Genomic DNA, 25,141 nt, shown 5'->3' on the forward strand with positions numbered 1-25,141 from the left:
TACAATAATAAGTAATATTGTAAAAAAATATATAATAAATAATGGTATAAAGTATATAATAAATAAGGAATAAATTAATAAAATAATAAATTTTATTATAAAATAAATATATTAAATAGTAATACACAATAATGTACATTAATAAATAATATAAAATAATATAAAAATATAGTAATAGTAATTATTATAATATGATTTATTATATATTTTATTTGTATATTTTAATATATTGTCTATTTTATATTATATACTATATATTATATATATGATATATATTATGTATTTTTTATTATATATCATGTATTGTATATAAGATAATTTAAAAACTATTATTATTATAAGTATTATTGAAATATACACTATTATAATGTACAGTATATAATAATAAGTATCACAAATACAGTATAGACCAGAATAAACCAGTACAAACCAGTATAGACCAGTACAGACCAGTATAAACCTGTATAAACCAGTAAAAACAGTATAGACGAGTATAGACCAGTAAAAACCAGTACAGACCAGTATAAACCAATATAACCACGATAAACCAGTATAACCAGTATAGACCATTACAGACCAGTATAAACTGGTATAACCAGTATAGACCAGTATAAACCTGTATAAACCAGTATAGACTAGTATAGGCCAGTATAGACCAGTTTAACGAGTATATACCAGTATAATGCAGTAAAGACTAGTATAGACCAGTATAAACCAGTATAGACCAGTACAATCAGTATATACCAGTATAACCAGTACAACCAATATAGACCAGTACAGACCAGTATACAGCACTATATCCAGTAGAGACGAATATGAGGTACTAACCAGTATAGGCCATTATAAACCAGTATAACCATTATTACCAGTATAAAGCAGTGTAGACCTGCATCAACCAGTATAGAGCAGTATAGACCAGTACAAACCAGTATAGACCACTGTTAACCAGTAAGCCAGTATAGACCAGTATAAACTAGTATAACCACTAAAACCAGTATAACCAGTATAAACCAGTATAAACCAGTCTAGACCAGTATGGACCAGTACAGACCAGTATAAAGGGTATAACCACTACAGACCAGTGTAAACCGGTACAGACCAGTACAAACCAGTACAGATGAGTATAAACCAGTATAAGTACCATACACCACTATAGGCCAGTTAAACCAGTACAGGCCAGTACACACCAGTATAAACCACTCCCTCCCCATCCATCCCAGTTGCTCCCAGTTGACTTCCAATTGGTCCCAGTCCCTCCCAGTTGACCCCAATCCCCTCCCAGTTCCCTCCCATTTCCCCCAATCTCCTCCCAGTTTCCTCCCAATCACCTCCCAATTCCCTCCAAGATCCTCCCAGTCCCTCCCAGTTGACTCCCAATCCCCTCCCAACCCCTCCTAATCCCTCCCAGTTCCCTCCCATTTCCCCCAATCCACTCCCAGTTTCCTCCCATTTCCCTCCCAGTCTCTCCCAGTCCCTCCCAGTTCCCTCCTAATCCCCTCCCAACCCCTCCCAATCCCCTCCCAGTTTCTTCCCAATCCCTCCCGGTTCCCTCCCATTTCCCCCCGGTCCCCTCCCAATCCCTCCCAGTTCCCTCCTATTTCCCCCAATCCCCTCCCAGTTCCCTCCCAGTCTCTCCCAGTCCCTGCCAGTTCCCTCCGAATCCCACCCAGTCCCTCCCAACCCCTCCCAGTCCCCTCCCAATTCCAGCCCAGTCCCCTCCAGTTCCCTCTCAATCCCTCCCATTTCCCCCAATCCCCTCCCAATCCCCTCCAATCCCCTCCCAATCCCTCCCAGTCCTTCCTAGTCCCTCCCAGTCCCTCCCAGTTCCCCCCAATCCCCTCCCAAACCCTCCCAGTTCCCTCCCATTCCCCCCAATCCCCTCCCAGTTCCATCCCAGCCCCCTCCCAGTTCCCTCCCAATCCCTCCCATTTCCCCCCAGTCCCCTCCCAGTCCCTCCCAATCCCTCCCAGTCCCTCCCAGTCCCTCCCAGTCCCCGGGAGGTTACCAATTTTGTATCTTTTTTGTTTCTTTTTCTTTCTACCCGAGGACATTCCGTCCGTGCTGGGTGATGCCAAGAAGGAGCATTCCCTTTCTGAGGGGGAAATGCAAAGTGCAGCCTGCAGGGCGTTCTTGATGGCAGTGCAGAAAGCAGCTGCCGTAGGAAAGAGAGGCTGCTGCGGGCTTTTGGAAAGGGACACTTGTCATGCATTGCTCCTCCTGCCCCTAAGGGAAGGTGTCCTGCAGGCAGGGCAGGAACGGGCTCGCTGCCGCTGCCCCCATCCCCTCATTGTGTGACAGGACAATCGCTGCCAGCGCTCGGGGCTCCCCGCAGAGACCCCGATGATGCTGGTGCCATGCGGGGTGGGTGGGTGGGGATCAAGTGGCAGCGTGGGGACAGGAGGGAGCTGAGCGAGCAGCACCTGCTGCATGGAGGGTGGAAGTGGTGGCACTGACAAGGGGGTGGTGACAAGGTGGTGGTGACAAGGTGGTGGAGGCAAATTATCCCAGAGCCTTCCCAGGGAGCCAATGAGAGCAATGTTGTGTTTGGGGAGGTGAGGAGCAATGTTCTGGAGTGCTGGATCTCAAAGACTTTTCCTCACTGTCCAGCCCTCTTTCAGAGACCCTCTGTACCAATACCAGTTGAATATACAATTCTGAAGTGAAAACCAGTAAAATAGAACTTTTAAAAATTTTTTGTTATATGCTCTTTGTTATCTTCCTCTGCACTGGAACCTCTCCAATCAGATGTCTAAGTCTTGAACACTAAAAACACCACAAGGTGACTCATGGTTGCTCACTACTGTAATGGGCCCCCTGGTGCCAGAGGGAAAAAGTCCATGATCCTCAGGTACTGACAGGAGACTTAAAAAAAAAATGTCTTTAGAAGTTAAAGCCAAAACAAAAAACAAAGTTATTGTGAAACATTGATTGGCTCCATTGGGTCCCATTACTGACAAAGCCTCCCCTGAGACTTGTTAGACAGGGTCACTGGAGGCCGTGATTGCATGGAGGCAAATGCTCTGTAAAGGTGGCTCTGAAGCAGGAGATATTTATTTATTTGTTTGTTTATGAATTTATTTATTTCTTTTATGGATTAGTCAGGCCAAACTCTGAACCCCAGGAAATGGGAAGGCAGAGCCCATCCCTCACTTGTGGGTCAGGACTATTCCTGGGGACAGTAGAGTATGAAAAAGAGTAATAAAGAAAAATTTTGAAACATCATGACCTCCCAAAGAGGGGAAAAGAAAATCCAGAGCTTCAGGACAAAATGACTCCCGGTACACCATGGTGGTTGAGGCAGCTGCCATGTCTGAGGTGACAAAGCCCTTGGTCCTGCTGGGCCTTTCAGCCTTCCAGAGCCCTTGGCCACCTCTCCTGCAGGCTGTCTGTCCTCGTTTGGGCCAGGATAAAGGTGATTTTTCTGAGTTTCTTGTGGATGGTTGAACTTGCTGAGGTTGACAGCAAGTTTCTCAAATGGAGTATTCCATCCCATGTGCGTCATCCTCGGTATGGAGTTGGGGGATCTCGAGGACCGAGCCACACCCTTACCAGCTGATCGGCCTCACCTGAGATTACCAGCAGAAGTGCTGGGTACCACCCCCCTTAACAGCTAATTGGTCTCACCTGTGGCACTATAAAAGACCAGCAGAAGCTCCTGGCTGCCTCCCTGGCTGGCTGCTTGTGGCCCTGCTTGCTGCCCTGCCTGGTTGCCTCCCTGCTGCCCTGCCTGCTGCCCTGCCTGCTGCCCAGTTGCTTGCCCGCCTGCCTTCACCCGGCTTGCGTGAGAATTGTTGGGGGAAAAGGGGGAAGGACTTTGATATTCATTCTCCTGTATATTGTGTATATATATATATATATATAGCATTTTTCTTTTCTTTTTTCCTATTTACCATTATTGTTTCATTAAAGTTGATTGGTTTAGCCTCCAACCCATAAGTCTCTCTCCCTTATTCTCTCTCCTTTCTTATCAAGGAGGAGAGAGAAATTAATAGAGAGCATCTGTCACCCGGTTTAATCGCCGGGCCAGTGTTAAACCGTGACACTGTCCTACACTGTCCATGCCTGCAGCTCCTTCTTTAAACTGCTTTAAAAAGGCTTTAAACTGAAGGACAAAGTGGGAAGGACCCAAGATGGCAATGATCACCCCACCATCACCCCTACAACTGATCTGGGATTAAACCAGGCCTGCTGACCCCAGGAGTCCAGCCTGGACTTTCCCAGGGCTGCCCTGAAGCCTTAATAATGACACGAGAGTTACTGGGGGTGAGGGAGGAGGAACATGGGACCATTTTTCTGTATATTTGTATATATTTACTAATTTTTCCTTTTTATCATTACTGTTTCATTAAAGCTGTGTAGTTTAGTTGCCAACCCATAAGTCTCTCTTCCTTATTCTCTCTCCTTTCTTTATCAGGGTGTAGAAGGACATTAATAGAGAGCTTCTGTCATTCGGTTAATTGCCAGCCCAGCGTTAAACCCTGACAGATTTATTGGAGCCCAATGTGGAGCTTAAAATTATAATTTAAAGCCCAGTTCAAATATCAACTCATTTATATGAATAGTTTGAATTTTTTCATCAATGGGAGGATACTCAGATGTCTCCGTTTAAGTGGGCATCAAACAATTTTCTTTGGAAATTCCACAGGGTTGGAAATTAAACCAATCATGCTGTACCTTTGGTACTCAGGATGTGTGATCTGTGGCTTTTTATCTGGGATTAGTGTTGCTCTGTGGTTCATCCTTGGTAAGAGCTGCATAAAAACCATAATTTTTATATGGTCTTCAGTATAGAGTGTGGTACATGGTACAGTGCTTTTTCACACACCTAAGAGGTACACACGGGGTACACATTTCCTGCCCATCTGAAATACCCCTATAAAGAGGAAACAGACTGCCCACAGGTCAAAGCTGCCACACTTGGAAAAGCTCTCAGGTGTCAGAAAGAATTGGCTGTACGAGATGTGATCTATACCAATGATGAGACTGTAGATCCTTATCACATGCCATGCCCTAAGCCTGTGAGGCAAAGGTTTGTGCATGCTGCACCATCCCCATTTAACCATACACTATCAGTGATGTTATGGGTTCCTGGAGAAATGGAACCAGCTCTGGGTGATGGGATTAAAACAGCAGGAGAATATGAAGATGCTGTCATGGCTCCTCATCGGGGCTGGGTCTCAGCTGTAAAGGGAACAGCTGAGAAACTGCACCTACCCCATCACAAAGCCCTGGTGGTGCTGTCGAGAGCCCAGGCCTGGAACTGTCTGGGACCATGTCACAGAACCATAGAATCATGGAATGGGTTGGGTTGGAAGGGTTCAAGATCATCTTGTTCCAGCTCCCTGAATGCATGGGACACCTCCCACCCAACTGAAGCCAACCCTGTCCCTGTCCCCATGGAACTCACTAGAAATCTAGACACAAAGAGACAAAAGCCCTCTCACCTTCCTGCCCCTTGCCCCAGCCATGCTCACGTTGCTCAAATGTGACTTTTTTCTAAAATTTTATGTATTTCAGTTAATAACTGATGTCACCCTGGTACAGAGTGCTCCTCCATGGGCTGCAGATCCACATCTGCCCCTCCATGGTCCTCCATGGGCTGCAGGGGACAGCTGCCTCCTGAGGGAGGTGCTCTCCCAGATATGGGCACCCCAGGTCTCTACACCCCTTATATGCCCCCAGGGTCACCATGGAGACCCCCTTGACAATGGTGTCCAGGCACCAGACCCTGCATCACAAAGCCCTGGTGGTGGCTGTGGAGACTCCCAGGCCTGGAACTGGCTGGGACTGTGTCACAGAACAATGGAATCATGGAATGGGTTGGGTTGGGAGGGTTATAGATCATCTAGTTCTAACCGAACCCCTTCCATGATTCCATGATTCCACTCAGCTGAAGCCAACCCTGCCCCTGTCCCCATGGAACTCACTTCTTAATCCCATCCACAGCATCAGCCTCAGTCAGACAGCTGAGTATCAGCCAGCTGCGTGCCCAGGTGGTCAAGTAGGCCAACAACATCCTGGCTTGTATCAGGAATAGCATGGCCAGCAGGAGTAGGGAACTGATTGTGCCCATGGATAAAGACAGCAAACAGTGTTGGCACAAGTTCTGGACACTGAGGCACTGTCACTGCTTGCCAGGAGGACTTTGGATCCCTAATGGCACTGTGACCCTCATCATCTCGTGAACTTCCCACCCACCACATCACCCACCTCTTCAACCCAGACATCACCAGTCTGGCTACAACAGGACAATGGTAGAGCATGGCAAAGGGCTTGCTAAAGGCCAGGTGCACCCCATGCCTTTCTGTCCCCTGCCCACTCTGCTTCAGCAATCCCCTCTTTGTCCTTCACCTGCCTGGAGCAGGATGGACCCCATCACTCTCCCAGGGACTGAGCTCATAGAATCAGAGAATCCAACCTTCTTACTCAACTGGAGTGAACACTGATCACCATGATTACTCTGCACAACTGTTGCAATCTCACAAGTGTAACAGTCTGTGCCATAAAAATCTTTCTGAAAATTGTTTCAATTGTAATTTTTAAAGTAATGAGCATGTCCAGCATAATGAGGATGCTGAGAGAATGCATTCTACTTTGCTCATAATTGTTTGTGTATCTTTGTAGGGCTCCCATGAATCCAGAGGCATCCAACATGGGCTGTGGACAGAGAGCACCCCTTGTTTCAAGGTCACCAAGAGGAACCTCTGGAAAACAGTGCTTGAGATTTTTCTACCCCATGTATGGAGCTGGGACTGGATTATGAAGTGTTGATCTACAAAAGGAAGGTGATGATGAAGAGATTCCTTTTGGAGGATGTCGCAAGAAGGGGACTGACACACGATCAATGTGATCAATCAAGTCCAACTTTATTAGAGCATCAGACAGTTATTTATATCTATTACGTTAACATATGCATACTTGTCACTATCTTATTGGTTACTGATTTAATTAGTTAATACATATTGCAAAAGCTGAGCTCATTATTGGTTACTTGTTAACTGTCAACCCCTCCTTTTGCGAATTCCAGTCCCACGCTTATCCTGCTTCAGCAATCACAGCATCCTGCTTTTCCATTACTTGCAAGGTCCAAAGATGATACATCTTTTTAATGTCAGCACGCATCAGCACTTTTGTCAACGGTCTTTTGTTAACGGTTAGCACACATACTCTTGCTCAAGGCCTCTTGCTTAAGGCCTACTCTTGCTCACAGCCTCTTGCTTAAGGCCTAGTACAGCCGAGACCTTGCGCTGGCAGAACCCAATCTTCCACAGGAGGAGGAGAGGGGAAGGAAGGATCTCATGGCCATGGGGATTGATGGAATTAGGACAGTGACAGAAACTACAAGGTAAGAAAAACAAGCAATAAAGCAGCCAAAATGGAATAGTGAACTGAAGTATGTGCTAGAATCCAAGCTTGGGGTTGTATAAAAAAATGTAAATTGTATAGATGTAGACAGCTTGGAATGGAGACCTGAACAAACTGAAGTAACATCATTCCTTACAGATGAAGGAAGGGAAGGAATTACTGAAGGCATCTAAAGGCTGCAAGTATGAAAATAGTTCATTCATTCAATTTTTCTTTTTTTTTGTCACATATTTAAGTGCTGTTTCCCCACCATTTTTGGTAGTTTTTTCTTTTATTTTCTTCTCAGCTGTCTAAAGCCCTGTCTGGATGTGACACCAACACTAAGCTGTGATAAAGCAGCTGCTTCCTGCAGCGTGGCCTTTCTGAGGTGGCACCAAAGGCAAGGGGGGATGCAAAGCCAGAGCTCTGCCTTTGCTTTCTGCAGTGCCATCATTTCAGTGTTGCCAGAGGCAAAGCCTGCCTCAGTTTCTGTGTCAGAGAGGAAGCTGAAATTGCTATTGACAAGTTCAATTGCTACTGACACAGCACTGGCCATGAAACTGCACTTCTTCTTAAAAGCCTGAAAAGTAATGTGTTAGAAATACCACATGCTGAATGTGTCTGAGAATTTCTCTGAAAGTGTAGAACCACTGATCTGTGATTTCAATGGAAGTTGGATTTTTTTGGGCTGTTCTACTATTCTTTTAATTTGATACTGGCAAGAGGTCCTGTGTTGACATTACAGTGGGAGGTTGGTATTGTTGAGTTTTTAGGTTTTGCTCTTGCTGTGCTGGATATTCTGGTTGGATGATAGTGAAATATTGCAGTAGATTTTTGGAGCACTGGATCTGGGCACCTAAATGATTGTAAATATTCTCTGGTTGTGGCTCAGACTTGAGTAAATGTAAATATGGGAAGTGACTGCATGGCAGCACTGTGTGTTGGTGTTTCTGTTCCTTTCCATGTCTGTGTATTTCTGTACTACCAGGACTGGCATTTCTATTCGTAGAGATATTTGATCACTTTCCTTTGTCTTGCCTTTGTTACCCAAATTGAGGAGTTCTTCCTCTCTGCTATCTATTGATAATGATTTGTAAAGTTTTGTAGGGTGAATTTGGTCAGAAATTGTTAACCAGTGGGGGAAACTCCAGTGCTCTTTGTTGATGGGGAAGAGAGGTGTCTTCCTTGATTTTTAGTTCATACACGCCCAAAATAAATCTTAGTTTTAATTGTAATTTTGCAATAAAATACCCGATAAATAGATATTGACATGTGGTGTATTTAGCTTTTGATTCCATTCAAGGTCCAGATGATTCAGGTGTTGTCATTACAATCCAGTTTTGAAAGAGTGCTCTTGGCCTGGCTTTGATCAGAGCTTTGCTTGCAGATGTCACTGGACTGAAAAGTCCAGCAAATCTAGGGAGGTTTTCCTACCCCTCTACTCTGCCCTGGTGAGACCACAGCTGGAATACTGGATCCAGTTGTTCAAGAGAGACAGGGAGAGAGTCCCAGGGAGAGCTAGGGTTATAAAAGGGACTTGAACATCTCTCATGAAGTATTATAACTGAGAGAGTTGGAGCTGTTCAGCTTTGTGAAAAGAAGGCTGAGGAGAGAATCTTTTGAATGTCTATAAATATCTGAGGGGTGGGTGTCAAAAGGAAGGGGCCAATCTCTTTTCAGTGGAAAAATGGCTTTAAGCTACAACGTAGGAAGTTCCACCCCAACATGAGGAGAAACTTCTTGACTGTGAGGTTGTGGGAGCACTGGAACAGGCTGCCCAGAGAGGTTGTGGAGTCTCTAGAGGTCCCTTCCAACCCCTAACATTCCATGATTCTCTGATTCTATGAGCTCAGTCCCTGGGAGAGTGATGGGGTCCATCCTGCTCCAGGCAGGTGAAGGACAAAGAGGGGATTGCTGAAGCAGAGTGGGCAGGGGACAGAAAGGCATGGGGTGCACCTGGCCTTTAGCAAGCCCTTTGCCATGCTCTACCATTGTCCTGTTGTAGCCAGACTGGTGATGTCTGGATTGAAGAGGTGGGTGATGTGGTGGGTGGGAAGTTCACGAGATGATGAGGGTCACAGTGCCATCAGGGATCCAAAGTCCTCCTGGCCATGCTATTCCTGATTCAAGCCAGGATGTTGGTGGCCTTCTTGACCACCTGGCTGATACTCAGCTGTCTGTCCACCAGCTCTGACTGAGGCTGATGCTGTGGATGGGATTAAGAGTGAGTTCCATGGGGACAGGGGCAGGGTTGGCTTCAGTTTACTGGGAGGAGTTGGAACTAGATGATCTTTAACCCTTCCAACCCAACCCATTCCACGATTCTGTGACACAGTCCCAGCCAGTTTCAGGCCTGGGAGTCTCCAGAGCCACCACCAGGGCTTTGTGATGCAGGGTCTGGTGCCTGGACACCATTGTCAAGGGGGTCTCCATGGTGACCCTGGGGGTATATAAGGGCTTTGGAGACCTGGAGTGCCCATATCTGGGAGAGCACCTCCCTCAGGAGTCAGCATCTGCCCTGGGTGACCATGGAATGTCTGTGGCAGAAAATGCCCAAGATGTCCATGGAGAAGGAGGTGGAAGCCTGCTGCCAGCCCTCCACAAGACACCAAGGTCAGTGACTGAAGGAAGGGCCAGAACAGAAGTTCCCCTGCAGGCTGTGGGGAGAGGGCAGCTGTCCCCTGCAGCCCATGGAGGACCATGGAGGGGCAGATGTGGATCTGCAGCCCATGGAGGAGCACTCTGTACCAGGGTGACATCAGTTATTAACTGAAATACATAAAATTTTAGAAAAAAGTCACATCTGAGCAAGGTGAGCATGGCTGGGGCAAGGGGCAGGAAGGTGAGAGGGCTTTTGTCTCTCTGTGTCTAGATTTCTAGTGAGTTCCATGGGGACAGGGACAGGGTTGGCTTCAGTTGGGTGGGAGGTGTCCCTACCCATGCATGCAGGGGGTTGGAACAAGATGATCTTGAACCCTTCCAACCCAAACCATCCCATGATTCTATGATTCTGTGACATGGTCCCAGACAGTTCCAGGCCTGGGCTCTCGACAGCACCACCAGGGCTTTGTGATGGGGTAGGTGCAGTTTCTCAGCTGTTCCCTTTACAGCTGAGACCCAGGCCCGATGAGGAGCCATGACAGCATCTTCATATTCTCCTGCTGTTTTAATCCCATCACCCACAGCTGGTTCCATTTCTCCAGGAACCCATAACATCACTGATAGTGTATGGTTAAATGGGGATGGTGCAGCATGCACAAACCTTTGCCTCACAGGCTTAGGGCATGGCATGTGATAAGGATCTACAGTCTCATCATGGTATAGATCACATCTCGTATAGCCAATTCTTTCAGATACCTGAGAGCTTTTCCAAGTGTGGCTGCTTTGACCTGTGGGCAGTCTGTTTCCTCTTTATAGGGGTATTTCCAATGGGCAGGAAATATGCATCCCATCTGTACCTCTTAGGTGTGTGAAAAACCATTGTAGCATGTTCCACACCATATCACAACTATGGTTCTTAAGCAGCTCTTACCAGGAATGAACCACAGGGCAACACTAATCCCAGATAGAAAGCCCCAGATCACATATCCTGAGTACCAAAGGTACATTATGATTGGTTTCATTTCCACCCTGTGAAATTTTCAAAGGAAATTGTTTGATTCCCACTCAGCGGAGCCATCTGGGTATCCTCCCACTGAACTCAAAATTCAAACTTTTCATATAAATGAGTTGAAATTGGGACTGGACTCGAGCTAATTAGCGTAAGCCCCACATTGGGTGCCAAAAAATCTGTCAGGGTTTAATGCTGGGCTGGCAATTAACCAAATGACAGAAGTTCTGTATAAATGCCCCTCCCCACCCTGATAAAGAAAGGAGAGAGAATAAGGGAGACAGACTTATTGGTTGGAAACTAAACTACACAGCTTTAATGAAACAGTAATGATAAAATGAAAAATTACTGAATATACACAAATATACAGAAAAATGGTACCATGTTCCTCCCCCCTTATCCCCAGTAACTCTCATGTTCACCACCAAGGCTCAAGTGCAGCCCTGGGAAAGTCCAGGCTGGAATCCTGGGGTCAGCAGGCCTGGTTTTATCCCAGATCAGTTGTAGTAGTACAAACTCTCTCCTGGGTCTAGCCTATCATTCCAAAGTACTGCTGGGTAACTGACAGTCTGTTGGATAACCGGAGCCACGGGAGACAAGACTCATGCTATCATGATCAACAAGTCTCAACTTTATTAAACATTCGTTACACTTTTATAAGGTCCTTAATCAGCTCATGCATATTACAAAAACTAAGCTCCTCATTGGTTCTTAGCTACTGACGCAATGTAGCTAGGCAACGCCTTGCAGTTTCTAGAACATTCTTCTTGGGGGCTACATTCCCCTTACTGCTAACCACAACATTTTGTTACTGTATAACAGTTGGTGACAAGGACACCTTGTCCTTGTCGCCTATACGCTAACCAGCTTCACACTGCCATGTCCTTTGTCTTGCAACCATTGGTCTGTAAAACTCTCCACACTTCCCCCGTTTTCTTTAGCTAACATTATAACTCTGCTACTTGCAAAAGCTGATATTATCATTCTCTGAATACACTGCAATACACAAGGCAGGAACAAAAGCAAAATAACTATCACTACTATTACTAAAAGAGCCTTTTCCAATAAGGAAATTAGCCAAGGGTTCAGGCCAAAGGATGCCAGCCAGGAGGTAAAAGGGTCAGAGGTTATTTGGAGCTTATGCATATTGCCTCTAAGGGTGGCCAACTGACGATGGATCGAATTTGAGTGATCGGAAAGGTTCATGCAGCACATGCCTTCAAATTCTTCACAGCCATGACCATGAGCTAAAAGTAAAAAATCTATCGCTGCACGATTTTGGAGTACAGCGTGCCGAATCCCTTCAACATCCTCAGCTAATTCGCTAAGGATCTGGGATGTAATGTTGATTTGTTTTCCCGTCCAGCAAGCTAATTTAGTCAACTGGGTTAAGGCCTGGATGGAAGCTACTCCTGGGGCAAGAATGCTAGCAAGAATTCTTTCAGGTCTGTCCCATAATACTACGTTGTCATCACAGTCCGGTCCTAGCTGCTGGGCCTGAGTTGCCCTCTTGTGGCGTGACCGCGTGCGATTTTGGCCAATTAAGGTGGTGATGCTAGGGACAAACATCGTTAAACGGCCTATATAGCAAGGGCCACCTTTAGGGTATGCGGGTATTCCCTGCCATGCCCGGTCTCCGCAAATCAAAAAATATCCTTCTGGGAGGTGACCTATTTTTGAGGAGACATTCCGAACCATCGTGTGGTTCTTCAGGCAGTAAGTCGAAACATTATACTGACGGGTGGGAGAAAGATCTACCGGGGATCCCTGAATATTTTCATTATAAGTGTAGGGAAAATTAAAGCAATAATTCACAGGCGTAGAGCCAAGCAAATCAAGTTCTTGTATATAGGTAACATTCTTATAGCCAAGACACCTTTTTCCCCCTGGACATTGTTGATACATTCTTATAATGCCGGGGCTATCGTCGATGGGTACACCAATAAGGCAGGTTCTAAAGGGGTCCGAAGGGGTGGCTAAGGAAAGGCACATACTATGTTGTCCTGTTTTGTTGGCCCAAGTGACCCATATGTTCTGCCTCTCTTCTACTTTCCCTATCGTTCCCAGGGGGCAACAACACCGGCAAGACTACATAAACCTACGACAAGTGTCATCCCACTCCTGGGGCTCCACTTGCCATGCAACAGGAACATAAACATTCTTTCCACAAATAGATTCTAACAACACCGAACTAGTACTTGCTAAAAGCTGTTCTACAGTATACTTCAATTGCCACTTAAGGAACCTTAATAAAAGGTCTTCTCTATTTTCTACTCTACGTATTGCCAAAGGATAAGGTTCTTCTGTTAAAGCTGCCAAAGCATGAGAAGGATCTTGCCTTCTCCTAACCAAAGCACACGTTAAGCAACAAAAGGCAACTTGTAGATTACGTTGGGAGATCCAAAATTCCCTGTGACACGCCCCACACCGCAATTTTACCCAAGCAAAATGCTCATAGGAAGAACAAATAAGACAATAGGGAGGCAATCTGTATCTGTCCTGCAGAGAGTTCAAAGAGGGGATAACACGAGTCTCCACATCCTCTTCGGTGTCAAAGGGGAGGTTAATCTGGAATCTCTGCAACACCGGAGCCAGCAGGGGTCTCAGCGCTGTCTGGAGTCGGTGTCGTCTCCGGGCCAGTGGACTGTTCATGGGCTATAGCTGGGCGAGTCCACTTTGCTGGGATCCACCTAGAACCTGCTGGGGTAGAAACACACACATAACCTCTTCCCCAGTAGAGTACTTGTGAAGGCTTTTGCCAGAGTCCTGTCGCAGGGTCCCTATATGTTACAAAAATGGGGGGGGCTGGGGTGGTTTCCAATCAAGTTGGGTAACCTGAGCGCGCAATGCGCCATCTGGCCCGTCCCTGTTAAAGACGACAGGGAATGCCATAGGGGATGAGTGGTCTTGTGCCGCCTCAAGCAAGGCGAGGTCACCATCCTCGATCCCCTGTCTCGCGAGACTGGCCCATAACTCCCGCCTCCTTTGTGCCATAGCCTCCGCGAGGTGCGAAAGGGCCCCGGGGCACGGCTCCGTGGCGCCAGGGGGGGGTGGCGCAGTCGAATTGTAACCCGGCGGGGGCGAGGGTGACAAAAATGCCGCAGGCAGCCGGGGCGAGACGGGCGGGGACCTAGGTGTGGGCACATCAACCGAAGCGAAAATAGGGGGATTTGGCGCCGAGGGGTCAGGGGAACTCGGCGCAGGGGGGTCAGTAATTGCATAATTTAAGTTTCTCGCGTGAGCCTGGCGGGCATTATCTGCGGCCCGCTTCTCAGCCTGCGACATCAAGAGCTCATTGTGTACAACCTTCCACAATTTACTCATTTTCTTAGCTGGCTTATCGTCATCTAAGACTAATTCCCAGAGTCGATCGCCGTAACGGCGCCACTCATGTAAATCGTGAACTAAGTGCGGATCAGTAAAGAATCCACAAGATGTTGCATGCTTTAAAAGATGAGGAAGGTCCTTATCCAAATCTAAATCTTTAACCCCCCGTTTTTTAAGAAAACAAGTAAAAAGATCGTACGCTGCTTGCCTGTCCATTCTGACCGGTACCGTTGCAACCCCCCAAGTGTCGGCAGCGCGTAGCGGCGGAGATCACCGATGTGGTCCTCCGGGCGCGGCGGGCAACACGAGCCTTGCGCCGTCAGTCCGACCCGCACCCAACGTAGCTCTGAAGAGGGAAGGGTAGAGGCTGTTCGGGCGCCAAATGTTGGATAACCGGAGCCACGGGAGACAAGACTCATGCTATCATGATCAACAAGTCTCAACTTTATTAAACATTCGTTACACTTTTATAAGGTCCTTAATCAGCTCATGCATATTACAAAAACTAAGCTCCTCATTGGTTCTTAGCTACTGACGCAATGTAGCTAGGCAACGCCTTGCAGTTTCTAGAACATTCTTCTTGGGGGCTACATTCCCCTTACTGCTAACCACAACATTTTGTTACTGTATAACAGTTGGTGACAAGGACACCTTGTCCTTGTCGCCTATACGCTAACCAGCTTCACACTGCCATGTCCTTTGTCTTGCAACCATTGGTCTGTAAAACTCTCCACAACAGTCTCCCTTCTGAAAGTTCAGCCTGGAGTTTAACTCACCTACCCCAGCAGTGTCGTCTCCTTTGGGTCTGGTGTAAGAAGTGGGAGTTGGGCCCCTCCATCCCTGAGTCCTCTCCTCTTCTGGGTAAACACACACTCATCTTTTTCAAAAGTACACTCTCCAGGACAGTGACCAGGGACAGGTCTAGAAGAAGAGAACATTGTTTAAAACCACAACTATATTAGGCAGATCCATGGAGAAATGACACAAGCAATGAAGCCCAAAAAGGCCCAATAAAACTGTTCAGAGACAGAGTTTTAAGCCTTTAAACAGCAAAGGTATTTATTTGCGGATCCGGGGAACTCCCAGCTCTGGCTGGACAAAGAGTTCCAAGGGTTAAGGGAAAGGGTTGGGGTGTTTATACAGGAAAAGGGGAGTTGCATTCATCGTTACATTCTCAATTCTTGCTGCCTTCATTATATTGTTACAAGGCGTTATCAGACCCTGTCCATAACTTCTTTCTGATCTGTTGGTGGTGACATCTTTTATGTCCTTCTTGTGCAGATGTTCACATTCTTTGGTGCCCAGCTGGTGCCTAAATGGCCTTGGCAGTGCCTTGTTTTAAGAACAAGACCTACACTTTTAATTATCTCTGAGACAGAAGTTAATCCCGTTAGGGCCTTGTGTTTGGTTACATTGTTCTAGTGGAAAATGCCACGTCTCAGCTGCTTTGTTCACTTCTTTCTCAGTTTAACCCTGAATTTTATTGGTTATGAATACAAATTCATTAAGATATATTACAAGTTTTAATTCTACATAAAGTAAATCCACACAAACAGCTTGGCCTGCTCTCCTCTCCTTACAGGAGTTCATCCTGTCAGGATCTTTCTCTTTTTCATTCCCCCCTTTCCTTAGAACTTACGAATTCTTTCGTCAAGTTCCAAGGGAAGGTTGTGATGCCTTTGAATCATTCCCACAGTAAGAAAGATAATGTGAGCTCCTTCAGGAATGTTCTTGGCAATGTTCAGGGGCCCTCTTGACTTGGGAGTAGTGGATCCAGGTGGGTCGCTCCTTAATTCGAACTGCAGTGAAGGTGGTGAGCAACACTGGAAAGGGTCCTTCCCATTTCTCTTGCAGAGGTTTCCCTAAAAGATTCTGAACATATACCCAATGGCTTGCATTCCCTCCCCTGCTGAAACCACTCATGTCTACCTGGCAATACTGACAGCAGTCACAAGCTTGTAAAAGCTGCCTTCAAACTGAGCTAAGAAAATGAATTTCATTTTCTTCACAGATTTGGGGAATCTGTGCACTACTCTGCCTTACTGACAGCAGTCCCTTTCTTTAATACATCTCCTGCAGTTTCTGATGCTGTCACAGTGCTGTCCCCAAAGTGGGTCCATTACCTGGTGTGCCACAAGCACACACAGAGTCCAGATCTTTGACTTCATCCCCATTTCTGCACAGAAAGGGGAGCAGGGTGCTGTTCCACAAAGCAAGCTGCATTTCCTGAATCACTTTCAAGTGAGACTTTTAGACCTAAAATGGTGAGAAAGAACTGGCCACCTCTAGGATGTTGTGGAGTCCACAGCCATGCTGCACACTCCTCAGGGTGAGCTGGGGGGGCACCCATCACACCCACATGGGGGATGAGCTGGGCTTTAGCAGGATTGGGTGGTGTCCCCCCTTGCAGCCTCCACCCCGTGACGAGTTGGGCTCTCTTGAAATATTTTGGGAGTCCACACTCCAGGGTAATTTACATCACCTGGAATGATTTGGGGGTCACCCATCATGTCCCCTGGCCCCCAGGATGGTTTGTGGGTTGCCAATTGCAGCCCAACACCACCAGGATATTTTTGATGTCCCCAGTCAGAGCCCCCAACCCCTGGGATCAGTTGGGGTTTCCAGGGCTGGGGTTGAGTCTCCTCCACTGCAGCCCCCAAACCCCAGGACGAGTTTGGTTCCCCCAGGATGAGGTAGGGGGAGACCAAATCACAGCTCCTCCACCCTCCAGATGAGTCGGGGGGTCCCCAATTCCACCCCCATCCCCCTGGGATAAGTTGGGGTCCCCCCTCGAATCCATGACCCCCTCCCCCTAGCATGGTCTGCTCACCCCCAGTTTGGGCAGTATTGGGATAACCACCCCCCTCCCATCACCTCCCAGTACAAGCAGGGGGGGGGCCAGGACAGGGGAGGGGGTGATGCTCAGTGATCTTAGAGAGCTTCTGAAACTGTGACAATTCTGTGATTTTTGGTGATCACTGAGATGGTTCCAGTTATGATGGATAAGATCTCATTCCCAGTAGAAACTCCTCTTGCACTGGGAGCAGCTTTAGGCTTTTTACCAGTATGGAGGCACTGATGGGGCATCAAGGGTGGGGTGTTGATGGGTCACCCTTCCAGGTGATGGTGGTCAAGCCCCAGGCCCATGCAGCCATTCTCTGCACACAAGTCCCCTGGGGCTGGATGTCTGACACACGTTTAATGAAAGAACACAGCCCCAGAGATTTGGGCTGTTCATCTTCAGATGAGGGAAGGTGTGAGGGTGTCTGAGTGAGGAAGATCTGCTCTCCAATTTCATTTTTGCATCTCAGCAAAAACATTGCAAGATTTACGCTCAAGAAACCAAAGGTAAGGGATGCAGAAGGCTCCAGCCACACATTTCCACTGACTCCCTAGAAATATGCAAGACCACACCATCAGTCACACTGCCCTCCCTGCTGCAGAGGTGTCAGACCAGAAACGATGGTTTCAAGACAGAAAACACAACACAATCCAGCACAACCACAAAACAATCAACCTGAGGATACCAAGGGCCCCTGATCAAACCCTAAACATGAAAACAAGCTTTCATACTGCACAAGAAAAGACCATTCAGAACACAAGATAAAAATAACTTCATCCCTGGGACCCAGGCCAACAAACCCAGACTCTGTCAGGAACAAGAACATGCTCACCTAAACTCTGGCATAGCACAACCTTGCAACCCCAGAGCCCCAGCACCTGGAACCAACCCTAGCATCCCATTGCCCCAGCGTATTGGAGCCCAAAGATACCAAAAAATGGAATACAAACTCCCTGGAGATCTCTGCCAGGGCCTTCAGGTGGCCCCGGATCTCACAGCTTTGGAGTGGGAGCTGAACAGAGCCACCAGCACACCACCAGCATCCATCTTCCCATCACCTGTCACAGCCTGAAAAAGTGCCTGGCTGCAACCGCCCAGGGCTGAAAGGCTGAGGCACTCAGAGATGTTGAACCAGCCAGACATGAGCACGGGGCTGCAGCTCATTTCTCTTGCAGAAGCACCAGGCAGATGACCTCATCCTCCTTGAGCCCCCCCCCAAGGCAGCTGTACCCATGCTGGGGAGGCTGGATACAGCCTTTGCTCCATGGGGAGAGGCTTCCTGGGAGCAGAACCTCTCATGGGGGCACTGGGAAAGCCTCGACAGCCCTGGATGCCTGGGAAACATCTCTGTGCTACTCCATCTCTCATCAAAACCAGGGCCAGAGCAAGGCTGCTCTGGTGGCCTCCAAGAGAACCATCTCACCTGGGACCTGGGCTGCCCGGTGGCCACTGGACACCTTTCCCCTCGGGCAGATCTCAGTGTTGCTCTGCAAACATCTCTTACCTCCCAGGGGGATGCTCTCCAGCACGTGCCACAGCTCTGCTCAGTCACCTTGGGGACAAAGAGCAGAGGGGAGGGGTTGCATTTGCTTTGCTCCCATTCAGTCCCAGAGTGCCCTGGGAGAGCCCTGACACCCCCAAATCAGCCCTGGGACATGGACACCACAGCCAAGCTGTCCCCAGGGCTCAGGAGGGCTGTGGGGAGCAGGCAGGACATTTGGGGTGCCCCCAGTGCTGACAGACAGCAGAGATGGAGAACCCAGGGGGAAGCCCAGGGTGCTGGGGCCTGGCCCAGCTGCTCATCACTGCTCTTCTGGGGCTCTGACCAGCTCCCTGCCCCCAGCTCTTCATCCCTCCCTCTCTCTCCTTTGCCCATCACAAGTTTGGGCTTTCACTCTCTGTCTCCCTCTCAACACTTCCCAATTCCTCCCTCCCTGCTCTCAGAGCCATTGCTCTTTCTCTCTCTCTCTCTCTCTCTCCACAGCTTTCTCTCCCTCTCCTCTCCTGGCCTTATTGTCCCTCTCTCTCCTGCAGCCTCTCCCCTTTCCTGCCTCTCTCTCCCTCCCCTCTCCCTTCCTCTCCCCTCGCCCTTTCCCCCTCTCTCCTGCTCCCTCTCCCACCCCTCTGTCACTCCCCTCTCCTGGGGCTTTTTCTGTCTCTCTCAGGCCCCTGGCCTGCCCCTGGCCCGCTCTCTCTCCATCCCCCCCCTCTCCTCCTTCCCCCCCTTCTCCTCTCCCCCCTCTCTCTTTGCCCCCTCCCCCTCCACCTCTTTCCCGCTCCTCACCACTCTTTTTCCTGCCTTCTCTCCCTGCCCAGATCCCCTTCCTCCTGCTCCCCCTCCCAGCTGGGCCGGGGCCGGGGCAGCCCCGGGGTCGGGCGGGCTCAGGCAGCAGGAGAGGAGGAGCGCCCCGGGGCATGCTGGGAGCTGTAGTCCCGGGGCATGCTGGGAGCTGTAGTCCCGGGGCATGCTGGGAGCTGTAGTCCCGGGGCATGCAGGGGGCTGCCCGGCGGCCATCTTGGTTCCCGGGCCATGCTGGCAGCTGGCATTTCCCCACTCTCCCCATCCCGCAGCCGGGGAAAAACTCCGGGAGGGCGGCATGGATGAGCCAGCAGCTCCTAAAAGCCCTCAAACTGAAGGAGGAAGCATGCAGAGGGGGGAAGCAAGGGCAGGTACCCTGGGAGTGTAATGTATGTTCATGAATTTATATTCCTAACCAGTAAAATTCAGGAAAAGAATTAAACTGAGTAAAAAGTGAATGTGGGGCTAAGCAGAGCAGTTGAGACATGGAATTTCTCCACTGAAACAGTGTGAACAAATAAGGGCCCTAACGAGACTATCTAAACTTCTATCTTGGAGATAATTAAAAGTGTAGGTCCTGTTCTTAAAATAAGACACTGCCAAGGCTAATGAGGCACCAAAGGATTGTGAACATCTGCACAAGAAGAACATAACGACGTCACAACCAGCAGATAAGAGGAAAGTTATGGCTAGGGTCTGATATCGCCCTGTAACAATAGAATGAAGTCAGCGAAATCAAGAATGGTAAAAAGTTCAAGCCTGAGGAAGAGCTCTTACTTCATCCAAAGACCTCCTGAGGACCCCCGGATATCTCCCCAAAAGAAGACTCCACCCAGACTCCAACCACGCTCTGACCACACTCTGCCAATCGTCAATATTAAAATGGCACGACGTAATGCTATGAATATGTATGTAAACCCCCCTCATTTTGAAGATGCATAGAATTGTAATCAATAAAAGGTAATTCCAGAGCTTTAGGTGTGTGCGTATGAAACGGATACTCCCCATGAAACCAGTGCTGTTTTCCTTATTGCAATTTTATCAATTAAATAATTAAACTATTAGCAGAATATTGGTCACTTTAAACATCTGCTCTGCTTTGGGGTTTTTTAGTTTGGGGGTTTTTTTTTGATTGGTTGGTTGGTTGGTTTTTTCTCCCCCGCTGCATTCAAAGCAGATTTTATGGAGAATTTCACTGGGGATTCCCCCTTCTCCTTGTTCCTAAGCGAGGGTTTCTATCCTGCTCCGTTTTTTTGTTTGTGTTTTTTTTTTCTATCCCCCTGCATTCAAAGCAGGCTTCTTGGAGAATTTCACTGGGGATTCCCCCCCCTCTCCTTGTTCATAACCGAGGGCCTCTATCCTGCTTTTTTTTTTTTTTTTTTTCCCCCTGAATTCTTCCTGGCAATTAACCCCCCCACCCTGCTTCCAGGAGCTTTCCCAACCCCATGAGAAAAGCTTCAGCTTGTTTAGGAAAAACAAATAAGATTCGGGTGAGGGTGCTGGTAGTTGGGGAGGTGTCCTCTGGATTTTGGGGGGGTAGAATTGATCAGGGGCCCTGGAATGTCGGGGTCCTTGGAACTGAGGAGGGGTCCCTGGAGTTTTCAGGGTCCCCTTAAAATTGAGGGGGTGTCTGGAATTTAGGGGTCGCTATAAATGAGGGGAGGTGCTGGAATTTGGAGGGGTCCCCTAAAATTGATGTGAGGGCTTTGTAATGAGGGGGATCCCTGGAATTGAGGAGGGGTCCCCTAGAATTTGAGGGGTGGCTGGAATTGATGGGGGCCCTGGAATAGGAAAAGGGTCACCTAAATTTGACAGGTCCCTGGAATCGAGGAGAGGTGCCTGGAATTGGGGCAGTGCCTGGAATTGAGGGGGAAATGACCATGGAATTTTGGGGGGCGGGGGGGGGGCTGGAATGAGTGGGGTCCCTAAACTTGAAGCAGGGGCTGGAATTTATAGGGGAATTGGGAGAGTTCTTGGAATTGGGAAGGTGTCCCTGAATGGGGGGGCTGGCGCTGAAGGGGGTCCCTGAAATATAGGAGGGGTCTTAGGAATTTGAGGGTCCCTGGAATTGAGGGGGGATTCCTAGAATTTTGGGTCCCCTGGAATTGGGGAGGGGTCCCTGGTGCATGGAGACAGTGGGGGGTGGCCCGGGGGTGGCTGTCTCTGTGTGCCCTCCCGTGTCTCCCAGCCCTTCTTCCCCTGGTGTCCCAGTGATGTCCCCACATTGTCTGAACCCCTCAATAAAGAGTTGAACTGGGGTGGGACTGGGGTGGGAACAGGTTGTGTGATGGGACTGAGAGGTCGATTTCGGGGCGGTTTCAGGGGAATTTCGGGCTCTTTGGTGTTGCAGAGGCTTCTCCGCTCCCTCCCAGTGCTCCCAGTCCCGGACCCACCCCCTCCCAGTCTTCCCAGTTCGCCCCTGTCCTCCCCCAGTGGTCCTTCCCAGTGCCCTCCCCTCCTCCACCTCCGGATCAGTCATGGTTCGCTCCTCCTCGCTTTGTTCCCTCCCTTTGCCAGCTGCTGATTGGCTGAGCCATGAGCTGACAGCACTTTTGATTGGCAGAGGCGTTTGATTCGTGGTGGCGCTGGCCAATCAGAAGGCGAATGGTGGAGGGAGGGGGGAATGCAGCCGGGTGAGCGGCACCGCCATTTTGGGAGCGATTGTTGCAGCGAAGGGAGTGGAGCCGGGGATAAAAAAAGGGGAAAAATGGAAAAATGGGGAAGGAGGAGACGGATTTTTAGGGCTGGGGAGGGTTGGGAGGTGTGGGATGGGCAAAGCGGATGGGTCGGAACCGGCTCGGTCTCACTGGGCGGCCGAAGGAGGCCTCAGGGGTGGGGTGGGTGTGCGGGAAAGGCTGCAGTCTGAGGGGATTCTTGAGGGCGTTTAAGTGAATTAAAGGCTTTAATTGCCCAAATTTGAGGTGTTTTTTGGAGACTGGGGGCAGGGTTAAGGGGGACGGCAATTTGGGGTGATTTTTTGTGGGCTTTGGGGTCGTTGGGGGCAGAGATTTAGGGTGTTTTGAGGAGGTTTGGGGTGTGGGGCCAGCACCATGGAGGGAGTGGAAATGTAGGGCATTTTTAAAATGTAGACTTGGGGTCATTTTGGGGTCATTTTGCCCAGAGAACAGGGGCAAACCTGTAAGGAGGGCAAGAAACACTGTGTTTGGAGGGTGGAAATGGAAGGGTTATTATTTAGAGAGGAGGGCAGGGTTTATCTTGGGTGCAGGTTAGAGCCTGGAGCTTCACTGGGCTCCTTTGATCTCCAAGAGTGTCCTGGTCTGAGAGGAGCAGGAGAAAAAGGTGCCTGGGACAGGGCAGTGTCAGGTGCTGACGTGGCAGTGAGAATGGGGAGCAGCTGTGCCCCTGGGGTGGAGAGGAAGGTTCAGGTGACCCAAGTGGGCTTCCCATGGTGCTCTGTCTGAAATGGGTCTGAAAAGAATCCCCTGGTGGCTTTTCTGGCTGGTGTGTTGGCTGGGCTGGGGCCTGTTTGTTTTGTGCTGCATGCTGTGCTGCTGCTGCTGCTGCTGTTTCTTGTTTCTGTGCTGTAGAAGAGCAGAGTTCATGGAGACAGGTGGTCTTCTGCCTTGCCAGTCAGGACCCGTTTGGTTGCTGTAAGGCTGGTGGGGTCTGTCACTTGGGCAGCCCCATCTGCTGCTGAGTCCAGTGGGGAACAAGTGTGGTGGAGCCAGGAGGAGGCAGTTTCCATATTGATCTCTGTTGTACATCTTTGTAATTCATTCTCCCTATTCCTACTTCATGAAATTTGTGCTACTGCTTTTCTTCCAACCTTGAAGTCTCTCTTCCTCATTCCCTTTTTCCTCTTCCCCTCGGAAGAAAGTGGGGAATTTAAGCAGGGGACAAATGCTCTCTTTTTCCCTAAAAGAGATACAGGAACCCAGCCAATCCTGTAAGCAGGGTTGTGCATGTGCCCTGTGCTTAAGTTGAGGTGCTGGGACAGCCTGGTTAATAAAGGCTCATCCTCACTGTTGCCCAGCTTGCTCTATAGGCTACAATTTGTTCTGGAAAGCTCTTTAGTCTGTTTGCTTCTTCTTGACTGGGGGTGTTGGGCAAAGGGCATTGGCTTTGTGTTGTCTGACCCCACTGCTCTGTTCTGCAGTAAGCTGGGCAGTGGCTCTACCAGGTTACCTGTGGCAATCCCTACTGAAATGACTTATAGATTTTTGCTTTTGATCTTTTTTTTTAGTGAGAAACGACACATCCTCCCTTCATACCGAGCTGAGTCCCTCAGATTTGGGAGGTTTTGGAAATGGCTGTCCCTGTTTCTGCGTATGAATTACTGTCAATATGTTGGTCTATTCTCAGTAGGCATAGATGCAGGTGTGAGAATTGCAGCACAAGTGTGGCCTCCACTCCAGCTTTGTCAGTGGCTTTTCCTGCTGTCCCTTGGCCAGTGGTGGCCCAGGTCCCTGTTCTGTCAGAGCGTGCAACAAGCAGTGCTGCTTCCCCCTCCTGACACAGGGGGACAGGGAGTGGGGGTTTGGGATCAATTCCCCACAGGTTGCCCCTGTGGTCAGGCAGTGAGGAAAGGCAGCTGAGCCCTGTGCTCCTGAAGGCACAGCAAAGATGGAGCATGTGGGGGAGAGCTCTGATGAAGGTGAGAGAGCAAATCCTGTGCAAAGGGTGAAGAGAGAGGTTTCTGTAAAAGCTTGAGCAGCAAGTCCTTGTGAGGCCGCTCTTCCCTCATCACAAGAGGAGGAATTGGAGTCAGAGAAACTCAATCCTTTCTTCTGAAGGACTTGTGAAATGTGTGAAAGGACTTTGGCTGGCACGAAGGTGAGACACTTGTCACCTGCTTGCTTTGGTGTTGGGATGATAGTGCAATGCCCTGAAATGATAGAGAAGGCAGAGAGTTGGGAAAGCTGGCCAGAGATGGAGGCACTGGCCAAGTGGGCCACTCTGGAAAAAGGTACTGAGTAGCTGAGAGAGCTGGCTGTTGAAAAGGTGATTTATGGTGCCTGTGCATGTCAGACTTGGGTGTGGATGTTCCAGTGCCTGCCTGTACACACCTGGCCCGGTTGCCAGGTGACAATGGGACCTTTGTTACATCATTGGTGACACCCCTGGACCCTGGGTCCCTTCCTAGTGCTGGGGTGGCCCTGGCTCAGTGTCCAGGAGGACAGTGAGAGGATCAGACAGGAGCAGAGAGCTGACTGGAGCCCTGAGCCATGTCTGGTGTTTTTGGATCTCGCGAAAGCCGCTGTGGTTCCCCAGAGGACCATGGCGCTTCCCAGAGGCTGCTCAGTGTCCAAGAGAGGTAAGAGCCAGGGGCTGGGGCTGGGTGGGCACCGTGGGGTCAAATGTGAGGGCTCATGAAAGGCCTTTGTGGTTTGTCCATCGGGAGCTTCTGCCCAGCCCCTGAGGGCTGTGGTTCTTCAGAGGCTGCCCAGGAGCCTCCATCCCTGGGAGATTCCCTGCCCCGTGCAGAGCCGGTCCCAGACATCTCCCTGCCCCCACGCAGCCCCCGTGGCCCCACGGGCTCTCCCCGCAGGCCGTGCAGCCTTGGGGCCAGCAGCTCTGCCACCCCCATGCCCACCCCCCATGGCCTCTCCTCCTTCCCCAGGACTGAGCAGAGGTCCCTGAGCCGGCCCCGGCTGGCCTGGGTGGAGGATGAGGTGGAAGAGAGCAGTCTCCCCATCTTAAAGAAGAGGGCCCAGCTGCTGGAGACAGGTGAGTGAGTGAGTGAGTGAGTGAGTGAGTG

At 49.2% G+C, this 25,141-nt stretch overlaps 1 long non-coding RNA gene across 2 annotated transcripts in view; it reads right to left on the bottom strand.

The window, feature by feature from the left end:
• Nucleotides 1-19,557, bottom strand: part of LOC139790612 (uncharacterized) — a 301,741-nt gene extending 282,184 nt beyond the window's left edge. For both annotated transcript variants that reach the window (XR_011723555.1, XR_011723554.1), the window contains exons 1-2: nucleotides 19,408-19,557; nucleotides 18,547-18,675 (exon numbers count right to left, since the gene is read on the bottom strand). This is a non-coding gene — a long non-coding RNA (uncharacterized lncRNA). The remainder of the gene's footprint in view (nucleotides 1-18,546; nucleotides 18,676-19,407) is intronic.
• Nucleotides 19,558-25,141: the final 5,584 nt, after the last annotated feature.

The sequence above is a fragment of the Heliangelus exortis genome, assembly GCF_036169615.1.
Source record: "Heliangelus exortis chromosome W unlocalized genomic scaffold, bHelExo1.hap1 SUPER_W_unloc_2, whole genome shotgun sequence".
Taxonomy (NCBI): domain Eukaryota; kingdom Metazoa; phylum Chordata; class Aves; order Apodiformes; family Trochilidae; genus Heliangelus; species Heliangelus exortis.